This window comes from Poecilia reticulata, chromosome 13 (genome assembly GCF_904066995.2).
Source record: "Poecilia reticulata chromosome 13, P_reticulata-male-v2, whole genome shotgun sequence".
NCBI lineage: Eukaryota > Metazoa > Chordata > Actinopteri > Cyprinodontiformes > Poeciliidae > Poecilia > Poecilia reticulata.
The window spans coordinates 2,369,775-2,384,555 of record NC_088842.1 but is presented as its reverse complement, the minus strand read 5'-3'; positions in this window follow the sequence as shown (position 1 = coordinate 2,384,555).

Below are 14,781 nucleotides of genomic sequence, written 5' to 3'. Positions count from 1 at the left end.
ATCTAAAGCCCACTGCAGATATTTTCAATTTTTTTCCAGAAGCTCTAAGAGCAACAAAATAGGTTCTTCTTTGAGCTGAGTTAGTGTAAAATAGCAATGGGTAAAATAGAATATGTGTAAAAATTAAAAAATACATCAAATATAAGTTCTATACAGTTACAGTTTCAATTTTTTTTTTTTTTACCTTCTGCAATTCTGAAGCCTGAATGAAACAGTATCAAAATAATAACCATTGCTGTTTATCATAATAAGAACAGAATACTGTGTGTGAGCAAAGAAAAGACATGCTGCAATTATGCAATGTTATAATTATATATACACAATATAGTTACAGTTACTATTTTAGTATTATTATTATTAATTTATAGACATCAAAAACATTTCAGGACAATTATGAAATTGAAAGTTATATCTAGAATTATCTAAATGGTTTTATGATTAGGATGTAGTTGAATAAATGTGTTTAGTTGTTTTAGCTTTATATTTTATATTCTGATTAATGTAAACTGTATTTATTTACTTATGTTTGGATAAAAATGAAGTGGTTTGTGCCATTAGATTGAAGTCTTGTAGAACATCAAAGGATCATTCTAAAATCAAATCTGTTATCAAAATAAAAATCCATTTAGAAGTAACATTTTTAAAAGATTGAATTTTTTTACATTACATTTTTTATGTATACAGCATATTGTAGATACTTTCAACATTGTGCAAAGATGGATGTTTGGATGGACTCACTTTTCTATAACATTGTGTTTTAACTAAAACACAAGTCAAAAGTGAAATTAAAAAAAAGAATTTTGCTGAAATGACACAACTGTTTAATCCTATGTCTGTAATAGCTGTGACATTTGTTTATTTTTATTATGGTTAGCAATTGTGATTTCTTTTTCAATTTAGTTTTAGTTATATTTGTCTGCCATTGAAAGACAGATTATTGTTATACAAAATCTGCAATTTTGTCAGGAAAGTGTTGACTTTTGAGTGTCACAGTTAAAGTTTGAAGCTAAATGTTATGCAGGCTGGCACAGAGCCGCTGAGCACACCGGCCCAGTAGCCGAGGAAACGATGAGCATCAGAAGAAGCTCCTCCTCAAAAGTCAGGCCACACAAATCAGAACAGAAAAAGGTTGGAACATTTATTGGAATTACAGCAGCATAACTGTTTCCTAAAGTCAGCCTAAGACATAAAATGTTTTCTGTGAAATCTTCTTCTCTGTAAAGTTTTACTTGTCTTTCTTTTTTGCCGCACCTTCAATTTGTGGTTGATTTAATCAGAACATTTTTGTTCATTAAACTTTCGAGAAGTTTAGTTAAGTTAATCAGACCAAACAAATTTAGTCACTTTCTTACTGCAGCAACGTATACATCAGAAACTCTTTTTTATATATACATATTTTTATTAGAGCCAAGGGAAGGGAAACAAAAGTATACAATATACAGCTCACCCAATCAATACACTCAATACAAGATACTCTTTTTAATCTTAGCTAAATATGTTGTGTAATTTCCTCAGATTTTCTGTGATATTTGCTCATAGTTCTTTTTCAGAGTTTAAACTGATGTCACAGATTCATTATGTTGTTAAGAGGTGTAGAGGCATCAGAGAAGCAAATCCTGAACATTGTGTTTTTTGATTCATGTCTGTGTCAAAGAATAAATGAACTAACTGGAGCTCTTCTGTTTCTAAATGCTCTTCTCTCTCTCTCCACCGCTGCTGCTCATCCTTCCTTCCATCGTCTTTCCTCACCTTTGCTGTTTTGGCCGTTTTATGCCACTTTTGAAGCGTATTGGGGAATTCATCAGTTACACACTGGAACAGGAAAATTGATTTCAGTCATGTTAGAGATGCTTGATTCATAATGGTTTAAAACCAAAGAACCAGAAAAACAAACAGAATCAGAGTGTTTGTATCATAAACAGACACCTTATACCTTAATAAATCATTCCAATGGGCCTTTGCTTACACCAGTATAAAACTGGATTCACTAAGGCCTGTTTATGCTGACCAAAGATCTTTCTAGTATATTTTCATCTTATAGTAGCAGCAGTAGCATTTAATATTTTTTCTTTACTTTGATCTTTCCAGTATTTTGTTCACTGTTACCTTAATTCTTAGTTGTCTAATAAATGAACCAAGTAAACCGTCTCACCTGGTAAATCATGTAGAAAGATGACAGCTGTAACATAGTTGATGACAGGGAGAAGGTCCACACACACCGGGACAAGGCCCTATGTTAGAATACTTTTAAACACCATTAACAATCTCTCTCTACAGAAAGTGTCTAATTGTGAGGATTTCATTCAGTGGATACAAGCAGACTGTCATACGTGAAAAGGAAGCATACACAGTGTGCGAGTAGTTTTTCTTAAAAACTTCCAAATACAAACTGTGAAATATGTTTCACAGGACAATCCAGATGGTGGCTAGAGGGTCTGCTCAGAACTGATTGTTGTTCTAATGCACTGCTGATAAATTAAAGAGGAGAAGAAGAATTTTTTTCACCAAATAATATTATTGATAGATGAAATTCTAATAAACAATATCTTGTTCTCATATAAGTCCAGTGCAGTGCTACTGACCTTTTGGTAGGTCAAAGACATTTACTGTGTGTCTTTGACCTGAATTAGCAGGACTGTCTGTTGAGTCTCAGTAGTTTTCTAGGAAGCACAGATGTTTTTGAATGTACAATCTGATAAATTTCCTCTTGGTTCTCATGTTTTAGTTGCTCCTTCTGTGCAGCTCTGCCTGAAGGAAATGTTTAAATATCTGACATCCTGTGTCCCACACACATCTGCACATGCATATATTTGCATGCACACATTTACATATGCTATCACCCACCACTGCACCCCGCTGTGCCCGTCAAGGATGCACTTCCAACACAGCTGCCACCGAGTGGGTGGGTGGGAAAGTGGGTGGTGACCCTGGCCAGTGAGGGCCCTTGGACCAGCCCACTGACACTCTGACACCTTCCCTCTCCATCTTCACCTCCGTCACTAAACCAGGACATTTTACTCAACTCCACCCTGTTGATGGACAACTCACTGTGGTGTCGCACCACGGGGAGCTGCTGAGCACAGCAGGGTGATGATGGGTAGAAGCAACCAGGAGGTGAAGGAACCATTTCACTGACAAACATGACGTAATCATGTTGATCTGGTAATCACAGCCACAACTCCACACAGCTGAAAGCATACTGAGAACAGAGAGGTTCTGGGAAATCTGCAGCAATCAGAGCAAACAGAAGTCAGCCTTCCTCTGCTCCTCTGGAATATTAATCACATTTCTTAGAGACTGAGAAGATGTGTGTTTCATTTCACTGTGTGTGAGAGGATATGTGTGAAAGAGAGAGAGGAAACGGGGGATTGTTTGCCTGCCTGTTGATGTGGATGCATGTCTGTGTTTGCAGAGGTTGGAATTAAAACCTGCAATGGCGAGATCTTCTCTGTTTACTGTCTTGCAGTGTTATGTGCAGCTGTTGCGTGCGTGTGTGTGTGTGTGTGTGTGTGTGTGTGTGTGTGTGTCTGTGTGCGTGTATGTGTGCGCGTGTGCGTGCGTGTGTATGTGTGTGTGTTTGCATGTGTGTCTTCATCTAATTCGTCCACCAATCCAAGGTGACCGTGCTGGCTGACGCCTGAAGGCCCCCAGGGCAACGCTGACAGCTTAAGGTGCTAGTCAGAGATTTGTAGCCCTGACTCCCCCCCCCACCCCCCCCACACACCTCCTCTCACCAATACCCATAAGCCACCAGGGCCATAAACCAAATCGCGACCCCCTCCCAACCAGGAGTGATGGCTAAAGAGGTTAAAACAAAAGAGGCCAGACACGAGAGGCGAGTTTGTTGCAAAAGATGCTGCCCCCCATTTGGGATTGAGCGCCTGATAGATGGAGACAGAAGAAAGGGGGAGAATTCTGACCCAGAAGGTCAAAGGTCAAGGGTTGTAGCAGGGGAAAGGAAAATGAGTTCAGTGGCCTCAGCACCATTCTTCAGAGCTGGCGCTCCCTCCAGACACACACTCACATCAAAGCAGTGCATGCTGGACTGCATACACACTCCTGCACCCAGAGTTCTATTTAGATTGCCTCTGCAAATGTCAGCTGGTGATGCATAATTTTGTTATGAATTAGTGCTATGTAAATAAACTAGTTGCATTAATTCCATTATGTACAGTAATAATGATTATGTTAATTGTGCCATAATCAACACATCACAGTGTGACTGTGGCTCTGCGGGAAGAAAAGTTGTCTTGTGAGCGGAAGGTTGCAGGTTCGATTCCTGCCACATGTCGACGTGTATCTTAACCCCAAATTGCCTACCGATCTGTGTGTGGGTGAATGTGACTGTAATGTAAAGCACTTTGATTGGTCAAAATGACTGGAAAAAGCACTATATAAGTTCAGACCATTTATCACTGAAAATGGAAAGTTTTAAGCCTCTTTGTCAACTTCAGTCACAAAGTGTTTGAACATTAGTTCTTCATAACAAACACACTCAGGCAGTTCATTTATTTCACTACCTCAGTTCACTAAGTGAAACATTGTCCATAATAATTCCACACAAATAGATTATTTCTCGCCTCCCTTTCTGGTAATATTGACTTACAGTTAATAAAAACACATTTAGAATTAGAATATTACATTACAAAACATTTTAATACAGAAATGCATCTTAGTGAAATTCATGTTTAGTACCTGCTTCAAGGTTATTTTCAAAAGGTACTTTGAATGTAACACTAGCCTGACCAGAATGCCATTACTGTCATAATGAATAAATTAGAACATTCGTCCCGTTGAGTCTCGTTTGTCAGATTAAAAGTACCTTTTGAAAATAACCTTGAAGCAGGTATTAGTAATACTTTTTACTGTAGCCCACATTTCTGTTTTTAAAACAGTTTTATAGTTTATTGAGCTTATATAATATTCTAATTTAAAATGTCATGTTTTTATTAGCTGTATGTGGAAGTTTCTGAAGGAACTTAGTGATAAAATTCCTAAAACAAATGGTCTATTCAGTAATATTCTAATTAATTGAATATGTCTATGAATAAAGCAGTAAGTTAGTTATGTAGTGACTAGGTTTAACTCTGGAACAACCGTTACTGATGTAATTTGTGGTATCATTTAAGTTACCTCCTTTACAATGTTTCATTTTTCCTGTGCTCCTCTCACATTTTGTCTGTGCGTTGACTGTTTGGCCACATGTGTGGACAGTCACACAAGCGAACACACATTTCCTCCCTCTTGTGATGTGCTGTGAGGGTATCAGAGTCAGGGCTTGCAGAAGGCTGTGCCAGGGAACAGATGGTGGTGGCTGGGCAGGAGGGCAGCAGGGCACAAAGGCAGCGGACACAGTGGGAACGCTGAGCATCCTGTGGCCTCCACTGGGCACAAACAAGCAAAATACTGATGCAGGTCTTTTTTGCCTCTTCACTGACACAAACATTGCATTATTTTCTGTAAGGAAAAGTTGCAGTCACAGCAAATTGCTGGTAAAAAGTGGAAGTCAGCAAGTTTCTACACTGTTCTTCAGGCAGATGGCAAAGATGGCGCCATAACATAGGTATGTTTAATCACAAGGTTAGAGGCTTTAATGATCATTAACCTGAAAATAAAACTGTACAATGCTTACATTGTACAGTAAACATTGTACAGGTAGTACAGCATATCAGTTTGTACTACCTGATTTGTGTATCAGGTAGTACAAACATAAAGTCAGCTACTGATTATCAACATATTGTTCCATTAAGCCATCTTTAGGTTTCTTCACTCCTGTAAGTTTTTGTTTTTTTTGTCTTTCTAAGTGTGCAGTTTTTCTACAATATTAAAATTTTCAGTTGCTGCCTTATCTGTCTTTCTGGTGCATAACCAACTAACCTCTGAGGCTATCACAGATTCAGATTTATACCGATATTAAATCACATACAGGTGCTTCATTATGCACTACTTTGTGTTGACCTATTACATAAAATCCCCCACAAGTTTGTGGTTGGCACGTGATAAAATGTGAAAAATGTTGTAATGAACTGTAGATCTGGAAATAATGGTCAAATCTGGGTGGTCCTAACCATACTGACCTACCTACCCTTGCCACAAAAACAAAAACAAAAACATGACTGAATCTAATGTTTAACATCTGATAAGATCTGGAACATCAGATTGTATTGTCAAGTTACATTTCTGCATGAATGAAACAAATAAAAACGCTGCACAAATAAATGTACCTTAGGGAAGAAAGAATGGTGAAGAATGGTGAGCAAACCCAGGGAACTTTCATTTTGCTTTCTACTAAAGCATAAACCAATACTGTGGTGATGTCAGATTACACAATTTGTCACGATGTCTTCTGACAGACCTGAGGGTTGAGCTCCCCAGGGGTCCTAAATACCCACAGGCTAGCCTGGACATCCATGGACTCCCTTCATGAGCCTGAGCATATATTCTTCTTGCTTTTGCTGTCACACATGTTGATGAAATGTTCTTTAATACCAAATCAACAGTATTGACATCCCAGTGGATAGCATGGATCCCCCTGAGGGGCATAAACTATTGATTTTGAGGGACTATGGGGCCACTGTACCCCGGTGACATTCCCAGTCCGGCTCCTATTATTTGGAGATTAGTAGAGCTATTACGCCTGCTAGGCCAGATGGAAGAGACTCTGAGAGCAGTGGCAGGCAGATGAGCCTGAATGTCAACTTATTGTTGGAGAAAGATTTCATTCAACAATAGGATTTATTCACAAACAGGAAGTGGCAACTTTTTCCTCAGTCATAGGTATGTCTAATCTTACCTGGGCTTAGAGTAAAAGGTTTTTGAGAGTGTTTATTTAATGTTAATGAATAATTCAATTCAGTTTATTTTATTTATGTATCACCAGTTCACACTATGTCATCTAGATTCCATTGAGTCATTGACTTGCAGCATTCACTCCTCCTGGACCAACATGTAGTGACAATCACTGGCTTCATGTCACTGGCTTTGAAGCCGTCCTTCATACTGAGCATGTGGAGAGGAAAACTATCCTTTAACAGGAAGAAACCTCCAGCAGAAATAGAACCTGGTTCACTAAAAATGACCAGAAGTACTGCTATGTTAGAGAAACCTTATTGGTAACAACAACTCATTTAGTGGCTTCATCTAGGAGGGAACCACATCATAACAAATAAGCTGCTTTTATAGACTGGAGGAAGAAAGAGAACACTAAACCTGAGACAGCAGCGTTAGAGAATGCTGAAGGCTCAAGTACATCATCTATGGAGGAGAACGTAAAAGTCTTTAGGTTGACAACACCTTGGTGAACACATGAACACACCTTGAGTTTGGAAAGTCATTTTAATTTAAAGTCACAGTGCATTTAAGATCACATTTTCTTTTGGAAAACACCCGGTTTACTTAAAAAGAAGCTTATGGCAAGCTAATGCAGCGGAGCTCAGCTAAAATGGAGTTTATTGGCCAGGTACTCTGTGCTCTGCACCCTGCCCTGTGGCGCTGGGATGACCTCTGCAAACTGGGAGGCCTCTGTGATTGATTAGCTGGCCTGGGAGCACCTCCACTCCCCCACTGATAAGGGCATATGGAGCAACATGTCCAGTGGACAGCTGTGTTGGCAACACTCATCCCTTATTGTATGCTTGTGGGAGACGACCGGTCTCCTTAGTGACCGTCTGCCTGTAGCCATGCAGTTCTGCATCCGGCTTCAAAAGGATGCATGTCACCTGCATTTCTGTTTCTAACTATGAAGAACTCACAGCTCATAATATTGAAACCTTACAGAGTGTTTGTCAACAATTAAAAAACAGTTTACAACTGTTACATATTGTTATCAATATGTAACAGTTTCTACAAATTGATTACTGTTTTTGGCTATAAACTCTTTTAATTGCTGTTCATTAAAGGATAAATAAATAATAGGTTTATTCACTTTGGTGATGTAAGGAGCCTTAAAGAAGGCTGTGCTACTGGGGAGTATTATCTAAAGCTGAATTCAGAATCTAATAAAAATCTTTGTCCAAAACCTGGTTCTAAAAATGAACTTTAGGTGTTCTACTAAGCCTTGAGGAAAAAAAGTGTTTTAACATAGTTCACAAAGTTCAAATATAAACTGACACGTATAATTGTAATTGAATGTACATATAATTTGGAGTAATCAGACGTCACTTAGTAATTAAATTTTTAAGACCCTTTTGAACATCCAGCAGCCGCCAGATATAAGCACCGTTTTAGCCATCGTGTTTAAAGACAAGACAGCGTCGGCTCTATGGATAAACCTTCTAAACAGTGCAAAGGGTACAGAAGATCTGAAGCTGAAATAACTGAGACGAAGCATAGAAATAAGACACATAATACTTTTTACCTTCTGTTGTTTATATTATAATACATAAATATTTAATTGAATTTATTCATTATTTATAACTTGCTCAGTGTTATCATAAAACGTTGAACAAATATAATTGAAGAGATTTTTGTTTTCATTTAAATATTCCTTTACTACTTAGGATCTTCTCTAAACGTAGTTTGGTAGAAACATCTCCCTCTTTCTGCTCTGTCTTTAGTACACAGTCTGTCTGCTCTTGTTGTTTAATGAGGATCTGATTTTCTTGGCTAAAGCCAGCTCAGTGAATCAGGTGTTGTATTTCTCAATCATATTATAAATCAAACATTCAGATTAAAAGTCAAGTCAAGTTTTATTGGACAGCACATTTCAGCAACAAGCCAGTTGAACAAGCTTTACATCATAGGAACAAGTGCAGAGTGGCATATATTCACATGGCTTTAAAATAATACACATGCATTCATAATACACATTTCACTAAAATAGTGCTTTAATCAGAATCATACCCTTCTCTCCAGGGTAAAATATGGATAGTAAAATATGGTAGTAATATGATAGTAAAATATGGTCCGTCGGATAGTCGAACCTCGGATTCAGGAAGAGCAGTGTGGTTTTCATCCTGGTTTGAACCTGCACTCTACACCCTCAGCAGGGTCCTGGAGGGTGCATGGAGTTCGCCCAACCAGTCTACATGTGTTGTGGACGGAGAAGGCGTCGACCGTCCTCGGGAGCCCTGTGGAGGGCACTCCGGGAGTATGGGTACCGGGCCCTTTGATACGGGCTGTCAGGTCCCTGTATGACCGGTGTCAGAGTCTGGTCCGCATGGCCGCAGTGATCGGGCTCGTCCGGTAGAGTTGGACTCCGCAAGGCTGCCCTTGTCACCGATCTGTCATACTCATATGGACAGAATTCTAGGCGCAGCCGAGTTGAGGGGACCGTTTTGGTTGCCTTAGATCACACTCGCTTTTGCGGATGATGTGTCCTGTTGGCTTCATCAGATCGTGATCTGCAGCTCTGACTGGAGCGGTTCGCAGCCGAGTGGAAGCGGCCGGATGAGCAGTGCCTCCAAATCCGAGCCATGGTCTGAGCCGAAAAGGGTAGAGTGCCTTCCCTGGGTCAGGGGGTCTGCCTCAAGTGGAGGAGTTAAGTATCTGGGGATCTTTCACAAATGAGGGAAAAGGGAACGGGAAATCGACAGCGATTGGACAGCGTCTACTGTGAAGCGGGCGCTGTACCGGTCCGTCGTGGTGAAGAGAAACTGAGCCAAAAAGCGAACTCTCGATTTACCGTCGATCTACGTTCCCACCCTCATCTAGGCATAGCTTTGGGTCATGACCGAAAGAACGAGGTCACGGGTACAAGCGGCCGAAATGGTTCCTCCGCAGGGTGGCTGGCTCTCTTAGAGATAGGGTGAGAAGCTCGGTCATACGGGAGGACTCAGAGTAGAGCCGCTGCTCCTCCACGTCGAGAGGAGCCAGTTGAGGTGGCTCGGCATCTGGTAGATGCCTCCTGGACGCCTCCCTGGTGAGGTGTTCCGGCACGTCCCACCGGGAGGAGCCTCGGGGACCAGGACACGCTGGAAGACTAGTCTCTCGCTGGCCTGGGAACGCCTTGGGGCTCCCCTGAAGGAGCTGGAAGAAGTGGCTGGGGAGAGGGAAGTCTGGGCCTCCCTTCTGAAGCTGCTGCCCCCGCGACCCGACCCCGGATAAGCGGAAGAAAATGGATGGATGGACGGATCATATTTTACCCTCCTTTGTGTTGTGTTTCCATTTGTTACCCTAATTTACAAGTTTGAGCTTAAACTAACCACCAAAGAAATATAGTAGTACTTTTGTGATTACACATAAATAATGCACATTATTAACAACAAGGAAGTTGTTACTGTCATTATCATATCACATATCACAGTCATATTCAATAAATTAAGGTATATGTCCGAGTGAGTCTTGTTTGTCAGATTAAATGTACCTTCTGAAAATAACAACTTAATACTTTTTATTAACTCGCATATCTTTCTTTAATAGTGATGTAGTACTTTAAACATAAATGTAATGTTTGAATTAGCTGTTAGTAGAAGCATCATAATTAGCAGAAATAAAGGATTTCAAACACCATCTATATAATGCTTTTCAAATAGTGATAAAGTTACGAAAATAAATGGGCTTTTCAGGAATATTCTAATTTATTGAATGGGTTTGTGTGCTGCCTTTAATCAAGATTGTTTCTTAAATCTAGCCAAAAATTGTAACTTTCTAAATGCAACCAGAAGGAGACAGTTGATGTGTAATATTCCCTGACTCCCATTGTTAAAACAGCAAAACTCAAAGGATAAACTGCTTCATACTGGTTCATCTCCCAGTGATGCTACTTACAAGGTGCCAAACTTTAGACTATCTGCTCAGATTACACCTCTGCTTATCTCTATACACACACTTATAAATGTACATACTGTATATCCTTGCATCCCCTTTCAGCACAATCTGTACCTATCAATCAACCCATTACACAAACGCTTGCACCAGCAACTTTTGAATAGACTTACTCTATATTTTAATTTAGTGAATGTGGTTTTAAAGTGAGGTGGTCATCAGGATTTAGGCCAGAGTATGAAACAGCAGACAAAAAAAAGAAAAACAGATGATTTGCAGCAGTAAGTTCAAGTAGATATCTGTCCGGGGTTAAAAGAGAATGTAATTCATTACAAGGAGATAGTGCTTAGCCATATTCCTCATCCTGACGCTTCGCCGCGTGGCAGCTGAGAGGGGTGAGGTGAAGCGAGGGTGAAATGGCCAGCAGTGATGGGATGGTGCAGGGGGTGAGCAGCAGCCACCGGTCCAATTGGAGGAGGAGGAACAGCGATGAAGGGATAAGGGCCAAATGGATAGTCATATTTTACACTGGGTCACTGTGCAGCGTGCTGTCCAACACTGTAATTACAAGTTTGGTTGGAGGAGCGAGCCAGAGAGAGGGGAAGAAGAGAGACAGAAGAGAAGGGTCGTCTTTGTCATGGCCATAAATGAAGAGCCAAGCTTAATTGAGTGGTAACCTCTGAAGCTGTTGTGCTAACACTGCAGCGGGATCAGGAGATGGAGAGAAAGAGGGCTAACACAGGGGGAGAAAAAATGCTGATAAGGACTTTTTGTGGTCCCCAGTTTGATGCCTTATCCTCATAAGCTGTCCTCTGGGCTGAAAGTACACATCTTCTACACAGACGGAGCAGGATCCTTATAAAACTAAAAATATTAGAGAGAAATGGCAATTAGTCATACGATGCATTTTAAAGTGACAGATGTATACACATTTAAGTGGTATTCAATTATACAAATTTAAATGCATTAGCTAAATGAGTTAACTACTAAAATAGTTCAACAATCGTGGGATGACTAATAAATACATTTACCATTTGTTCCACTGTAGTTTAACTATTTTAAATCTTCAGAAAGAAGATGTGCATGGCTTCGATTCTTTATATCGCCAGTCCATCAGAGGGCAACAGAGAGACGCAAACATGGACACACATTCATACCTGAGGGAAATATTATAGTAACCAAATTACCTATGAGTCATGTTTTTGTTGAGTTCGAGAAAGCAGGGTTACCTCCAGAGAACCATGATCAGATCAAATACCCTTTCTATTTCATCTAAATTGTGCAAGTCTGGAAAAACATTTGAATAATTTAAAAACTGATCCTTTTCTCATGAAGGAATAATTCTACCTGTACGATACTGTAGAAAAACCCTACTTTTATCCAAACTGTATTACTGTTCTGGGCAAAACATGAAACATGAGAAATTACAGGGAAGTATTTGACTCAGAGAGAACTCTAACAATCAGTCTGAAACACTAAACCTTCCACATCACTAACTCACTTATGAGCAAATAGGAGAACTTTGACTAGTTCACATTCTGGAGATTTGTTTTTGTTCCAGTGGACCTTGATGTGTAGTTTTTATTTTCCCGTTGACAGGATTTTGACTTTAACCTCAAACATTTCTGCGGAGACAGAAATATTATGCACAGCAATGAGCTTTCAGAAATGGCTTACAGTGACGATACACTAAAGCTGGAAATCTCTTCATAACATTGTATTCAAAAGAATCAGAACTTAGCACAGAAAGCTTGCTGTTGGCTCAAACAAATACTTCCAGTTTAAAATGTACAACACATCTCAATTTCTTCTCTCATATCATTTTCTCAGAAATGATTTCCGGGTGTTGGGTACGCATTTGAATCCTGCGCCTGGCTGGATGCACACGCCAGACGTCGTCACTGCATCACTCCCTCACTCCCTCAACTAGCTTGTATTTGTTCAAGTCAGCTGGGATTAACTGGTTTAAACCTGATTTACGCTTGATACGTGCACACAACAACATTCCTTTAGCATACACTAAATTCTCCACATCGAGCATCTCTGAAATTTTTTAACTATGCTCACAGTTCCACGTGGAAAATCCTGGCGGACAAGCAAGAGCTCCTCTTGGTGGAGGTTCACAAAGACAGACAAATTCATGATTCCACCCATAAAAAACACCATACTTACACTGCCCCCTACAGTCGAACAGAATGTGGACTTCAGAGGAGATGATCCATATGGTGTAAATGCTGCAGACAGTGCCATACAGATTTCAAACATCTATTTTCCATGTGGAATGTACAGGAGACGAGTATAAACCAAACAAAGGCAGAACAGAGGCAGGCTGACCTCAGCCCCCTCTCCTCATTGGTCCTTTCATAAAAATCTGGGACAACAAAAATCTGCCTGAAGCCTTAAGATGTTTGTAAAAGAGCATTTGAGCAACAAATTCAAAAGTGTCCTTTGTGGTCAATTACCTTTCAAAATTAGACAATTACTTGTTGGCTTGTTTAAATAAATCTATAATCTGTGGTCACACAATAAAACCAGAAGATTGACCATCACATTTGAATAGCACATCAAGTGCTATTGAAATCTTTTAAAAGTAATCTGCGTGATGTGATTAACAATAAATGACCAGACACAAAATGGAAGAAGAAAAAGTTATTCGTGGACGACCCCAAACATTTACCCTGAAAGACAAAACATATGAGCAGCAACGTTTTCTAAATGACTTTAGATGACTAGAAAAATGCAAAATAACAAAGACTCTTTTTTTTACTTTTTCTTATTCTGTGTCTTTCCTTCATGTATGAGGGGTGTCACGTAATCCGTCTGCAGTGCGAAGCTAGGATGGTCATGTTCATCTTGATACTGCCGCAGCAGCTAATTGGCAAGTCAAAGCTGGCATGAATAATCCACTTGGACTTGGTGAAAGTTTGTTTGAGCTTTTTAAATTGAGAAAATGAAGGAGTTTATGCATGGTGGCAAAGTCCTTGCTGCTTATTTGAGGACAAGGTAAATCCACCTGCAGTGTGATGACACTACATCAGAGGAGTGCAGTATTAATCTGAGGCAAAATTAATAAAGAGCATGTCTTGTGGGTTGGACTGTGTGTCCTGTAAAGTTAAAAACAAAACCTTAATACGTCTTTCAGTACAGCATGCTTCACAACGCCCCCTCCCACGCCACCTGTCTCCTCCCTCCCCCTTTTTCCTATCTGTGCGTCTTTTCAAATTTCCTCTGCTCTAATTTTCCGTCCTCATCCCAGCCGTGCAATTGTGGTATCTCATCACAATTTTGGCAGACATTTCTTTTCATTTTCTTTCCTCATCTCCTGTCTTATTTCTGGTCTTCCACTCCCACACAGCTAAGCCTAAAACCACCCGCCCCACCATCATGTTCTGTCCCCTCTTTCCCCTCGATCTCGTGTTCTTCCTGCAATCTTCTGGCTCGTCATTTACGCCGGCTTGTCTCTTTCAGTGTTGCAAGGTAATAGTGGAATATAGCAAGTCGCCCGTTGAAGAGAGAGAAGGAACAATTTGTTCCCTTTGTATTGAGCGAGGACAGCTGTGATCAAGGGTGTGATCTGCCGACGTTCAGGCCTGGCTCCACAAACACACACAGTCACAGAGCGATGATGATGAGGCCATTTCCTCCCTCATCTCCAGATCCTCATCTAAACGCTAATGAAAAACATGACAATTACCCACAACTCTTTGCACCTCAGCCTTCAGCAGTTGTAATCTTGGTGCTGATATAAAATGAGCTTGTTGTTTTGCCTATACCACTCTTTCTTTTTCCAATCTGTCCATCCCCTTCCCTTTCTCTTGTCCATTTAGGCGGTAGCCGGGCACTGGGTGTGTTCGGCAGCAATGACTGCTGCTGAAGGCTTTTTGATGACGTGACTGGAATTGAAGATGTAATGATTTTTTTACGCTGGTCAGTTGTGAACTGACAAAGGCTCGGTTTAGTCTGATGGACAGTGCACACACACAAACCCTTCATTTAGACGGTGGAGTCTCTGGCTTCTTATCTGGGTTTCAACAATATTTTCTCGAAACAGCTCTTTGCAATCAGTGGAACAATAAC